Raw genomic sequence first — 13,733 nt, forward strand, 5'->3', positions numbered from 1 at the left:
AAGGTTTCATTCGCTAACTCGTAACTAGCGCCTCAACCTGTATGGCGTCAAATGTGTAGAGATTAGTGACCGTTAATCGATAGTTATTCAGATATCGTGAGATGCGGTCGGGTGTGATGTAGGTTTCAGAAAAACATTTTCTTTATCGTNATGAAACCGAAATTTTGGAGCTGAAAGTGAAAAATAAAATAACGTTCAATCAAGCCAAGTCCCTAATAGGCTCTGGCCTTATTAAAAAAGGGATTACCTTTGCTGAAAAAGTTAAAATGGGCACGAAAGAAATAGGTTGTCAGTCGGAGTCAGGGAACAACCCACTGAACGTAATCCAAAATCTGTCATCTGGCCAAAACGAATCGAAACCAAAAATGGTAGAAAACATGGTCCAATGTTCCCTTATGGATCCCCCTGTCAATGGTTTTGTCCCCATCCTACCTCCCCCTTATATACTATTATTGTATATAATAATGGAATGTACATACAAATATTTTAACAAATTACATAACGATGTAAAATTTAATAAGAAAAATCAGACAAAATTTCTTTCCATATGTAGGTTTATTAATAAAAACGTTGGCAAGATAACGAAAATGTTTTTCTGAAACCTACATCACACTCGACCGCATCTCACGATATCTGAATAACTGTATTTCAAACTCGAAAAACAGGTAGAAAAACATACTTTTTCGAATTTTTTTAGACTTTTGATATTTCCTTATTTTTCGAATTACTGATTTGACAAGACTTATTGACCGGGGACATAGCTGAGAGAAAGTACGAAATAGCCGCTTGTTCATTTTATCATTAACAACAGTAATGATTGAAATTACAATTCAACATCACCCCACGATATTTGTCCGACTCACACCACGACACATTAACACCTACAATTTGGATTGGATTTTTCTGTCTATGTTTCCGTTTTATGATTAATTTAATTTTCCCACAGTTGCACAAATTTACTATGGAGGGCATTGCGTTGTTTAACCTGAACCTTATTGTATCTATCCTCCAAGATGAAGGTAGAGAGCAATATCGTCAGTGTTAAGAGCCATTTTTACGTTCTTATGACTTTTTTCCGGCTACCAGTTTCAACTTTATTCATAAGTCATCTTCTGGCCTACAATGAGGATAATAGATTGTTTAGGAGTGTAAGTATTAGCTAGCGTGATTACAAACCTTATTTAGCATAAAAACTTTAGTTTTACATTGTCTTTGAAATTTAAATGGTTGGGATGACTTCTATAAAAGTATATGAATGGTAATGTAACAATTATTTGGAGATCGTGAGATCTGTCTGGTGTGACGTAGGTTGTAGAAAAGCATTTTCTTTATCGTGCCAACGTTTCGTCCTTTATTGAGATCATCTTCTGGGCTCAAAGTGGTTGTTAGTAGTGTAACAGTTATTCAGGCTTTCATTCCATGCTGCCTCTTTCGTCTGATGAGAGTGTGTATCCGTAGATCTATAACTGGAGTTATTAAGGATCCTTCTACATTTAACCATTTTTCTAAATTTTAAATTACATTTTTGATATTTTATTTTTCCATCCAATCGCATATCTTCCCGTTCGATTTTGTGTGCAAATATTCCACGTTCTTCGTTTTGTCAAATTTGGGCCCATGATCGATCAGAGGGTCTTTAAAGATTGACTGTTGACTGGATGTTGGGAGATGTTCGGATATCCTTATGTCAAAGATTCTGCCAGTTTATGTTACATATACCGCATCACATGACTCATACATATAGTTCTATATTCCTGACTATTCCCTGTGCATATTCTATTCTTAGCGTTGCATAGTATTGCGCCTACCATTTTTTGGTCGTGGTATTCCACTTTTAATTTATATTTTTTTATAATGGTACTGATTTTCTCGCTGTTGTCTTTGATGTAGGGGATGAAACAGAATCTTTTGGAGTCTTCAATTGTTAGTAAGTTTGTTGTTACATTTTTTTAAATCTTTTCGGATACTAGTTGGTTAATGGAAGTGCTCTCAAAACCATTTCTGAAGGTAATTTGTTTTATTGAATTAAACTCTTTGATGTTATTTTCAGGAGATAGGGGTATTGTGAGGATTGGCCATACCCTGTTGCGCAAGACCAGCCGCTTTTGTTCCAATGCCCTCCCAGGTGCCTCTCATACAGGGAAATGTTGCTCGATGTGTCCAAAATAATAGAGGCATGTCATGTATTGGCTCCATACAGAGAGCTTGTAGTTATGACGCCAGATTGAAGAATGGTTCTCGAGCAGTCGGTTTCGGGGTCAACTGTTTCGTTTTCTAGATGACGTGATTTTTGTACTGTACATAGTAATATTCTACGTGTTTGTCATTATGTGTTTTGTGCGAATGCGTGCTTTTAATGGTGTGAGTGGTTAAATTTAGTGTCACCATCACCACATTTTTAGCAGTGTGTATGTGGGTAAGGTCGATGGCAGAATATTTATTAAAGTACTTCATGGACCCTAATTTAGGTTAGATTATTAATACTGTGTCTAGTTCGATGGAACAATATACAGTAGTTAACAGACTAATAAGGATGAATGCATTTATATGTGTAAATGTATTTATTTGTACACCTGACTTTTCTAAATTAAATAATGCTACGCATGATTCTAATTTATATTAGTTTGGGGATGAAATGACCTAGCTGTAGATAGACCCTGTCGCAGCTTAATCCCCCGAACAACAATCTCTTGGGGGATACTAGCACCGCAGCCAAATAACGGAATGGCGAACTCCCTGATGTATCCCTATCCACACTATGCTCACCACATCGGGGAGTGACAACCGGAGTGAAAGTACGATACATTATGCGCATTATTAAATTCATGTAAAACTTTATCTGTATAATATAGATTAAGAACATAAATTATTGTATCGTTCACATAATTAAAAAAAATATTTAGGTTTGAGATCTGCAATATATTATAACATGGTCAGTAACAAACATAATAAATTTAAAAAAGTAAAATATATATAAAAAGCAAAGATTAAATTGGTCAGTAAAAGTATATGTAAAGTAAAATATAATAATAATAATATAAATAAAAATTAATAATAATATAAAAATATTATAATAAGTAAAATATGTATGTATTATAATAATTTAAATTTTTCAAAAAGGTAAATAAAAAAATTTGTTCACAATATAGTAATATGATAGACATATAAAACAGACAACCAAAAAATATACTAAAAAATGAAGTGATGTCATAGTTGATAATGCTGAATACCTTTCAAACATTAATGAATGACTGGTTGCACATTATTGGGAAGTCCACCCGGTATATACATGTAATTATTACTAATGACTTTCCAAGGATTTAAAAATGTAAGGAATGATAAATTCACACATGGCCATGCTGAACTGGTTGCTGAAATGGTTCAGTAAATGTTCAATACGAATAAAAACGAAAAAAATTGGATATTAATAAATTTATAAAAACTATACTAATGACTATACTAATAACTAATTTTTATTAATGTCAGTATCTTTCAAATACGAAGCAGTGGTGTAAGTGGGAGAACGGATAACCGATATGTGTCCAGATCGCCCCAGTGCCCTAAGCCTAACCAACAGAATCGAGAAAAATGCTCTCACCTTCTCTGACTTGAGAAAAAAGTATATTCCGTTTATTTGAGGTAGAATCGTTATTGGAGAACGTTCGTGGGCCATCAGCATTCCAAAATTTAAGAAACAGCTGATGGTCCTTTTGTGCAACATTTAACGAAGCATGTCGAAAATTTAATTTATTTGAAAACGATGAACAATTGGATAATTAACTACGTGATATTTCTGTTCGTTGAAAGTTCTGTTCGAGAAGCTTGAAGAGGGACTCACATGGTTCTTTTTCATTAAATTAAAAAATATATTATTGACCTAAAAAATCATCGTCATGAGTTGTAATATTATGAGAAAAATGTAGTAAAAACTAAATGTTTTTAAAATATCTAACTTTTAGGAAGGGAATAGAGGATCAACTGCAACTTTTGGTCACGGTTTAACTCTGCAAACATTATCAACAAAAAGGCCCTGAAGTTGTATATTGCTAATTAACGATTTTTAATTAAAACGTATTACAGTCTTTTAACAGGAACTGATTACTGCTGTTTTTAATTAAATATACAATGAGAACACCTGTTTATTGTTTCGGGACTTTTACACCCAAATGGATTGGTAGGAGGGGAATGCCTTTTATACCTTCACTCGGAAAATGAAACATTTAATTTAAGAGGAGCGAGGGCCAAAGTGAGTATAAAATTAACCATCTTTATTATGCTAAAGAGGAGCTGTTGAACGCATTTGGCGTCGAGGCCTCTCGCCTAGCCCATAGCTTAATTTGAGGAAGCTCCGGAGCGAGGTATGTGTAATAGCAGCCATGCTTCCATCGTCTTCCCCACCGCCCTTTTCTCATACTAAGACGTTTCCTTCTGAATTATTAATCTTGCCTTCACTCATGTGACCGAAGCATTAGGGGCCGACGTCATTTCACCAAGAGGATGAAAACATTGCATCTACCTACTTAGCGTATTAGCGAAAATTTCAAAGTTATTGTCGGGCCGCCAGCAATATTTTATTACCCCGGGTTTCCACGAGAATGAATAATTAGCGATCCTTTAAGATGAAAATGGCGTAATTTACATTGATCCTGATAAAATATCACATTGCAACATGAGCCTCGAGTAAAATAATTTTCTTGACCGCCCCTTTCCACCTTTCAGGTATAATTTAGTCACTTCTCAATGGGTAATTTGAGTATTATAGACAAGCAAATAACCCTTTTGATATATTGTTAAAGACCTTGTCAGTTTAAAATCTGTATGTAAACCTATAAAATTTGATCGCTGGAAGATCATTAAAAAATTCACTACGCTTTGACGAAACCGTCCAACGATTGGCAAATTTCAAAAATGTGACGTTTTTATAAACGTTCTTAATAATTCATAATTTTAATAAGTAGTATTCACGTTTTTACGTAATAAAAATTCGGTCATCAATATGTTCAATTATTTCTCCAATGGTTCAAACCTTGATTTTCCCGTTATTCATTTCTTTTTTGAGCGTTTGATCTTCCTCCAAGCATGTTGTACGGATCGTACGAAACACAACATTCAAAAACTTATTAAACGAAGTTTTTGTTTAATGCACTAAAGTGTAGGATGTTTTCTCACAGCATGAAGACTTTTAGAAATTTTTCTAATGTTTCCAATTTAAGGGTTCAGTAGAGAATCATATCATCATCATATCATCATAGAAAATTTAACTTATATTTGTAAAACGATATTAATTTTTATGAATAATGCGTAGGTAATACTGGTTTTTTTTTTTTTTGCTGAAACAGGATGGAGTGAAAAACCCCAATTTTGCGGCATTCTGTTCCATTTATAATATCACCAAATTTTTTGGTATCTCATAGTTATATCAACACACTATGAATATTAAACCTCTCTTTACTCTATAGTGAAGTTATGAAAATATGGATTTTTTTACAATTGTTCAAACAGAAATATCAATTGGCTATCAATCAATAGCCGAAGATCGTGAGTTCGATTCCCGCTCGTGACACTGACTTTTTTTTATCTCAACTAAAAACTTTAATTAATTGAAAGATATTATTTGGTCAAGCGGACCACGAAAACTAGTGAATTAATAATAAAATAGATTTGTTTTTCAATCAACAAAGTTTTTCAGTCTTGATTGACATTCTTACGATTTTTTTTGTGTCAAAGTGAAGCTTGCCATATGCTGTTGTCAGTGATATTGTACATGATTTGAAACATAATTTGATCTTTACCAATCATCTTGGTCCATTTACTTACACTCTCTTAAATCAGTCAGTCGCGTTTTGGAATTTATTTCTATTGGGTCTATGTGATTGCTGTGTTTTCAAGTCTCTTTTATAATGTCGTGAGAAGTGGTGTGCGTGTGTCGGAGTTATCTTTGGTTGTGACTTTGGTAAACTATGTCTGTTTTTTACACACTCTGCTTTTCTCGAACCACAAAAGAGACTTGAGTTTAGCGAAATGGCACAGAGACACTGAATATAGCAAAATGCCTAAACGCGTGTCAGACCAACCCAGCGAGGATACAGACTCCAACATGTTCGACAACGATCAAATTACAGGTCGCTTGATTAGTAGGTAGCCTCTGGCTCATTTAACAAGAATTATTCATACGCGAATAACTCAGGAACATTTGGTTTACTGTGCTAGAAGTATCCACCTCCTTTTCACTCATCAACACTCTGGATCAAGGTATGGTCTTGAAGGAAAACGCAAATTCATTTGGGTCTATCAAGCTTTCGACCTATTTTAAGTCAATTATTAGAGCAAAACATGCAAGGCGATCTCAAATTTCTTTGAAGACCGACTCATTCCTAACATGGCCAAGGCCAGTTATAGTACTGCACCCTGTTATGTCTATTTGTAGACATATTTAAGATTATTTTTCCCTGATGACTACCTTAAAATAAGTCGAAAGCTTGACAGTAACAACTGAATTTGATTTTTCTTCAATACCATTGCTTTAATCGGACTTACGTTTGCCACAGCCATCATACGGACCTCTATGCTCAAGAAAGGTTGCTCAATCTACCCACGTAATTAAAGAGTGTCATTTCTTGGGAGCGAGTAAGAATGCCGCCCGATAAAAGAATAGACCTCGAGGTCGTCAGCGAAAATTTGGGTCCCCTAGTCCCATTTCTGGAAGAAACTGGGGTAATTCTGTACATATATTTTTGTTTATTGCAATACATATGTACTAAATTTAGTGATAGATGTTTTGTCTGTTTAGCGAGAATAAAAGAAGTTTCTTTTTAGTGAGAATAAACTTAATAAGCGTGAATGTGTTTGTAGTACAAGAGTGTCGATGGCGGAATATAAAGTACCCGTCGAATCGCAATTAGACTAGGTATTGTAAGTAAAGTGCGTGATAAAAGGTGATGGAGGAATAAAAGAGGGGCTGAAATGACCTTTTTGTCGATAGCACTTTGAGCCTAATTTCAACATTGGGACGGTTAGAACAAGGTCACCTAAACATCGAAATGGATTATTCTCGAGGCTTGCCACGAGAAGTCAGTTCGGTTCTGCACATATATGTACATAAATTCATATTTGAGCAGAATTGAGCCTATATAAATAAATCAATATACAGATCTATCACTCTACAGACATCAGTACGAACTCTCACGATTATAAATATTGTGTGGTGTTTAGTTACCGTTACTCAATGATTATTTGAAGATCGTGAGATGCGGTCTGGTGTGACCTAGGTTTTAGAAAAACATTTTCTTTTTGGTGCCAACGTTTCTATCTTTATTCAGATCATCTTTAAGGTCTGGGATTTATAAACATTGTTTACATTATAAAAATACATGCCACATCCTACATGTGTTTGTAAAATTTAAACAATGTTTATAAATCCCAGGGCCTTAAGATGATCTCAATAAAGTTAGAAACGTAGGCAAGATAAAGAAAATGTTTTCCTCAAACCTACGTCACACCAGTACGCATCTCCCAATCTCCAAATAATCATTATAAATATTAGTTAATTACAAATATTAGAATAATTTTGAAACTATCAGTGCTTATGAAAGAACTGTGCAACAAAAATTAACTAATTTAATTTGTTTCTATCTTTACACTTTATGTATTTTTCAAAATATAAAAAATGAATTACGATTTGTCATAAATAATACGACTGCTGTATTTGGTAACATTTTGCAGGCTAGAATTCATAATCACAAATCAGAAAATGTAGAATCACTTCGAAATAATAAACAAATCCTTTAATCAAGATAACGAGGATGCATAAATGACAAAATCCAATTCATTATATCGATTTAATCTTCGGTTGACTAATAAATAACTTTTAATTAATGTTAATTCTAACACTAGTATGATTTGGACTACGACTTAAAATTATTTCCTAACTTTGACCATAGGTTGTTTTGTTGATCACATTTAGAAGAAATCAAGGAGAATGAAGGATGTATTTATTTTAAGATTTTGATATCTCAATAAGTTTCCATTTTTGAGAAAATACAGTGAATATACATATAACAAGGTATGTTTTTTAACTCTTAAATCTAATTTAATGATATATTTATGTAAACATTAAACGAATTGTTTGATTAATACTATTAAGTACGTCCAAAAGTGAAAAACGAAGAATTTTTGTGTGAATTAATACAATTTCGAGGTTTTATAGTTCAGTATGTATCCATGTGCAAAGGGTTTTCCTTGTTTTTTTCCCTTCTCACGGTTCAGGTTCGGCGTTTTCAACAGATTCAGCAAGAATTCTTTTCTCTCCACTGTTACATTTATTTTCCGTCCGACGCAGTCTTTCTATTATTCCTATTATTATTCTATTGATTTTTTTTTAACGCAAATCAATTCTTTCCCACGGCATTCGGAAGGAAGGGGTTACGGAGGATTTGTAGAAATATGAAGCCCGGGTGACCTCATTCCACCCGATCAGCTACCCTTTGGGCTGGGTCGGGCACGTCCACCTCTCAAGGTGGGCAGAGATTATTGTATTTGATATATAAAATTGGAAAAGGGCGAGTCAGCGCTTTTCAGCCTCAAAACTCGCCTCTCATCGAAATCCTTTTCCGATTTCTACATCAAGTCTGATGACAAAATTAATTTTACAACATGTTGTTCTTCATTGTTAACAATTTATATTAAAGACTAAAAACATCTACGTGATGACATTTTCACCAATGTTCGATACATAAAACAAAAGAGCTCTGAATTAAGCCCAAAAAAGTGTCACTTTGATTCTCAAGGGGATGAAAGGTGGACATATTTATTATCTGCCAGATAATGTTACAAATAGCATTGATATTACTTTATAGGTCTGTCATAAATATGGAATGATATTAAAAGAAATTAAAAGAAAACGAACCATCGTAAAGAAAAAACTGGTTTTATAAGTACGTTTGTTCAAAAACACAGATTAAAATTGGTCTCGTTTTAGCGATCAGAAATAATTAATGTACAATATAATATAATTAATTATCAGAAATAATTATAGACACATAGCATAAGTTACAAATATACTATTTGTAATTTGACATTTATACACATTTCTTGTGTATTTTTTACCTGACTTTTCAATTTGTATGAATTGGCCTTTTTTGTCATCTGTCTTTTTCAACATATTTTTTCTCTTTGTCTACGTTTATTATTGTGACCGTCGGTCGGTTTCATTTCGTATATTTGTCTGTTTTATTGTTCCCTTTGTCTTTACTCGTAAAACTATATCTTAGTCCAGTTAACTGTACAAGACCTATAATTTGTACTATTTCAAAAAATAGAAATGTTAGTCCAATTTTAGTCCAATCACATGCAACATATATTTAATTAAAAAACCTTTGGTGGAAGGTTTACGTTATAAATAAATTATTGCTTGCCGTGCACTGAGAACGATAATAATGGGAAGCAAAACGATTAATCACAGTCTCGTCGACTTTACATGAAAAGAAACAAGAAAGTAATTCAATTTTAATTTAACTGATAATTTTCAACCAAAAATATTTTTTAATGCTAAATTTTATTTTTAATTACTTTATTCAATACAGGTCGTCAAGAGGTGGTAAAGGTTTTCTTCTTATCGTCTGTGTATTGTATATTGTACCTATAATATTATTTTTTTAAAGTGATTATACAATAAATTTTCTATCTTATTGTTTTTAATCCAGCATACAATATTGTTAGGCAGTCTTTAACTGAAATATAAGATTTTTGTTTTCATTTCACGTTTAAATTAAGCATTATGTAAGGTATTGGTTGAAATAAAAAAGCTAGTTTCACGAGCGGGATTCGAACCCACGATCTTCGGCTAAACACGTCGATCTTCTACCACTTGATCTATCGTGACTTCGATCCACTCGGACACCAACTTCCAATCTTAACCCACCTTTCGAATTTTCACTCCTTTTAAGATTAATTAAATGAAAGAAGTTATTTGGTCAATCGGACCACGAAATCTAATTAATTTAATAAGTAAATTGAAACATATCTTCACCAAAGCTCTCCATGGCCATTTCATGTGTCGTCGAGAATCGAATCGATTACATGACATTTGAAAAATGGCATTAAGGCACGTAAAATTAACACCCAAGATCTATAAAAAAAATGTGTAAAAATGAGTGAAATATTCGCATGAAGAGTTTGGGTTTAGAGTATATGACCTATACGCAACTCATATATGTAAAAACTTTTATAGTGGGAATTTATGTTTGTAATAATAAATAAGAATGATATGCTGCACTGTTTAAGAATTGATGATGGGTTTTGGTCAGTGAACCCATGTTGAACCGGCACAGAGTAAATTAGTGTATCGTCTCTACTTGGGGAGTTTTTGTAGTTATTCAAACGCGTTTCGGCACTGCGCCTTCTTCAATGAGGAAAAAATCGTCTAAATATACATAATGCCTGTAAATCGTTTCGATTTCATTCATTTTCATTGCGGCATCTTCAGTAAGTTTTCTACCAGTTTTTGTGTAGGGGTTATACGTGACAGAAAGTTTCACATTGAAGGCGCAACGCCGAAATGCGTTTGAATAACTCAAACAAAATAGTGGAGCAGACACAGTAAGTGACCCTGAGACGGTTTAAAATATTGTTTAAATTGGAATTTGGTTGGACATTTGAAATTAACTTTTATATATTTATTTTTGTAATTCACTCCTTGAGATGAAGATTCTAGGTAGTTTCACTTACTCCGTTATGCAGCTGAGTGCCTCGGACTCCCCATGATCACACAAAACAAGAGAAGAACGAACTACACACAATTTAAAAAAAATCTCTAAAAAACGAACCAGCTACCTAGAAACCGCTAGTTGAGACCACTGTCATATTCAGCAGCATACCTAAGCGCTCTCTACATAGTGCCAAGGTATGACAAGCTTCTCTTTACAACTTTTGTTATAGTTATGAAATATATCCCGAATATAAGGCATTGGAATGTTTAGTCAGTTGAGTTGGTACTAAACATCTTGTAAGAGTGAGTTAATATCACTTGACAAAAAAATTACGGACATTGCCTATATGTGCCTGTATTTTGGTCCTTTAGTGTTCAAACATATTACTGTTACAACATTTGGAGGTTTACTTGAAAGAATATTTTGCAACTTTTTTTAGCCTACTTTTCCTTAGTAACTGTAACCAATGCAGTAAGAAATATTATTACGAGTGTATTGCAAAACTAAGATATTTAGGCTCACCTGTAAAGATAAAATCAAGATGTTACATTGTAATAATAAATAAGATCATCAAGTAAATAATTTTGCCAAAATCCTTGAGAAAAGGAAAAACTAGATTTAAATTATTTACATATATATAGGCCCTGAGGGAGAAGAAAATATAGCTGGGAAAGCTAGGATAAAACAGCTATTTTCTCGCTCAGTTGACCAGCATCCGACATTTTATCTAGAGTAGAAACCACTGTCAGAACAGAAGCACAAAAATAAACAAAATCATTAAAATCATTGCAAGCAGTAATGTCTTCAAAACAAACACGATAAACCAATACCATACTAAAAACAAAACTACACCTTAATAACCGACAATAAATTTACTGCATTTGCATAAATAAGGAAATGAAAGTATAAACTAACGCATTTTCAACAAATTGAAACAAAACAGCATTGAAAACGACGAAGGAAATTAGAAAGCTACATTGACTAAATGAAGTATACTCCTTAACAGATAACGAAAAATCAAACCACGCTAATAACCTCACAGAAAATCAATAACCTTGAACGATACAGGCGAACATGAAAGTACTCCTCGGAATACAAAACGGAAAAAAATAACTACTCAAAAATTTGTAAATATAGAAACGCAACACATTTAACACAAAAATACTCATAAGCACTAACTATTAACTATTTACATACATATTTTGCACTATTGAAATCTCTATACCAATTGAAAAAAAAAAAAAAAAAAGATGGGACAATAAAAAACTTTTTTTTTAATTAAAGAAGCCCATTTTTTAAGTATGTCTGGTTTGAATGCAGAGCCGCTGGATTTGAATCCAGGACCTGTATCTTACAGCGATGATCGCCGTGTCAAAACATAAAACATTGCCGCCAACGACGCCCCTCAAACCCAGATTATATCGGCCAGTTCTATCTTGGAATTAATGAAACGGGAGATTCTTATTTATATAAAATAGTTGTCCATATTTTTACTGATTTGTTAATCACGAATAAACTTGTTGTTTAACAGTTTGGATGGATTGGAGTTTAGGAAACAAACTGTCCTGAACATTTAGAATTTTAATTTAGTGATCATGCATTTCAATTTCGAACATGAAATTAGTCTCGGTTTGCTTGCAGGATAAAAAAAAATTGAGGAATCATTACTTTGATGAATGATTAATGTAAGCCGCTGTAGATAACATAGAAATGAAAGATTTGCATCATTGTTATCCAAACGCTAGCGACATATTATATTTAAACTCAATTGTACATTTTATATTTTTCTAGAAGGTAATTTGATTTAGGTGTAAGTCAAACCTCTAATTTTTTACACTCATGAAACACCAATGTATTTTTACCCAGATGACACAGGGCGTTTGAAGTAGGTTGATGGCTGAACTATTACAACGATAACTTTTGTATATCTATATTAAAAATATAATCATAAATGACAACGTTGAGTTAATAGTGTTAGTTAATAGTTAATAGTTAATAGTGCCTTACCGTCAAAACGTATTATGACGAATTAAAAGGTCATCAGAAAAAACCTCGTTTTGATCCTGCATCTATTAAAGTCGCCGAGAATTTGCATTTTATTCCCCAATTTGCATGAGAGCGGAAGCATATAACTCAGCCCTATTGAAGGAGGGCTCTGGAAGGAGCAATTGCCAAGATTCGTCTGTCTCCTCTAACTAAAGACTGTATTTGAATGCCCTGTTTTCCACCATATTTAACCTTATCTTTCTAGTATTTAGAATTGCACGCAGATTTTCCGTTCCGTCAATTCTGTACAAATACGGCAGTAGCAATATTTTTATAAAACATATAGGCGCAACGCTCAATTTGTTCAAATATGGTAAATGGACTTTTGATGGACTAATTCAAATGAGTTTCATGACTTCGGCTCAAAGTGTAAAATGCCATTTCGACTTGAAAAAACGCTAATTTATCTAAAAGGTTTCTGGTCGGATTAAAATAAAAACAACTTCAAAAGGAAAAAATATATAAATGCCTTCACAAAAATTGAAAGTAAAACAAAAATCAATTTAGAAATGTGAGAGAAATATGAACAGGATATATATAAGAAATTGGGATTTCAGAAAGTGTGTTGTTCCTTGTTTGAATATGTGCGTGTTTCTTTGTGGCATTAAGGAAATAGAGTACATGGGAGTGAGAGAGACAGACAGAAAGAACAGAAAATATTTTATTTTGTCTTTATGCCTTTTAAATTTACTATATGGTTCAAAAACCAGAATACATTGATGAAATCTTACTCAGAAACGCACCTTCATCTTACCATAGCTTCAAGCCTTTTATTTAGAATGTAACGAAATAAAGCATATCTTGTCCTTATTTTATGTCGATCAATAGTACCAAATAATTATATTATATTTGCTATCAACTTAAATTGCTGTATGCACGTTGTTGAGCTATAAAAAACCAAAACTCTGCATCCAACGACTTTTCCTCATTTTATAAACTATATGTAATTTCTACTAGTTATTATAAAAACTAGGTCCAATT

At 33.1% G+C, this 13,733-nt stretch overlaps 1 protein-coding gene across 1 annotated transcript in view; it reads right to left on the minus strand.

Annotated features, from left to right (window-relative positions):
- LOC106672756 (leucine-rich repeat-containing protein 24) overlaps window positions 1-13,733 on the minus strand; it is a 257,775-nt gene that overhangs the window by 96,236 nt on the left and 147,806 nt on the right. The gene's annotated exons all lie outside the window — the stretch shown is intronic.

The sequence above is a fragment of the Cimex lectularius genome, unplaced genomic scaffold (assembly GCF_000648675.2).
Source record: "Cimex lectularius strain Harlan isolate CLEC.00 unplaced genomic scaffold, Clec_2.1 scaffold275, whole genome shotgun sequence".
Taxonomy (NCBI): Eukaryota; Metazoa; Arthropoda; class Insecta; order Hemiptera; family Cimicidae; genus Cimex; species Cimex lectularius.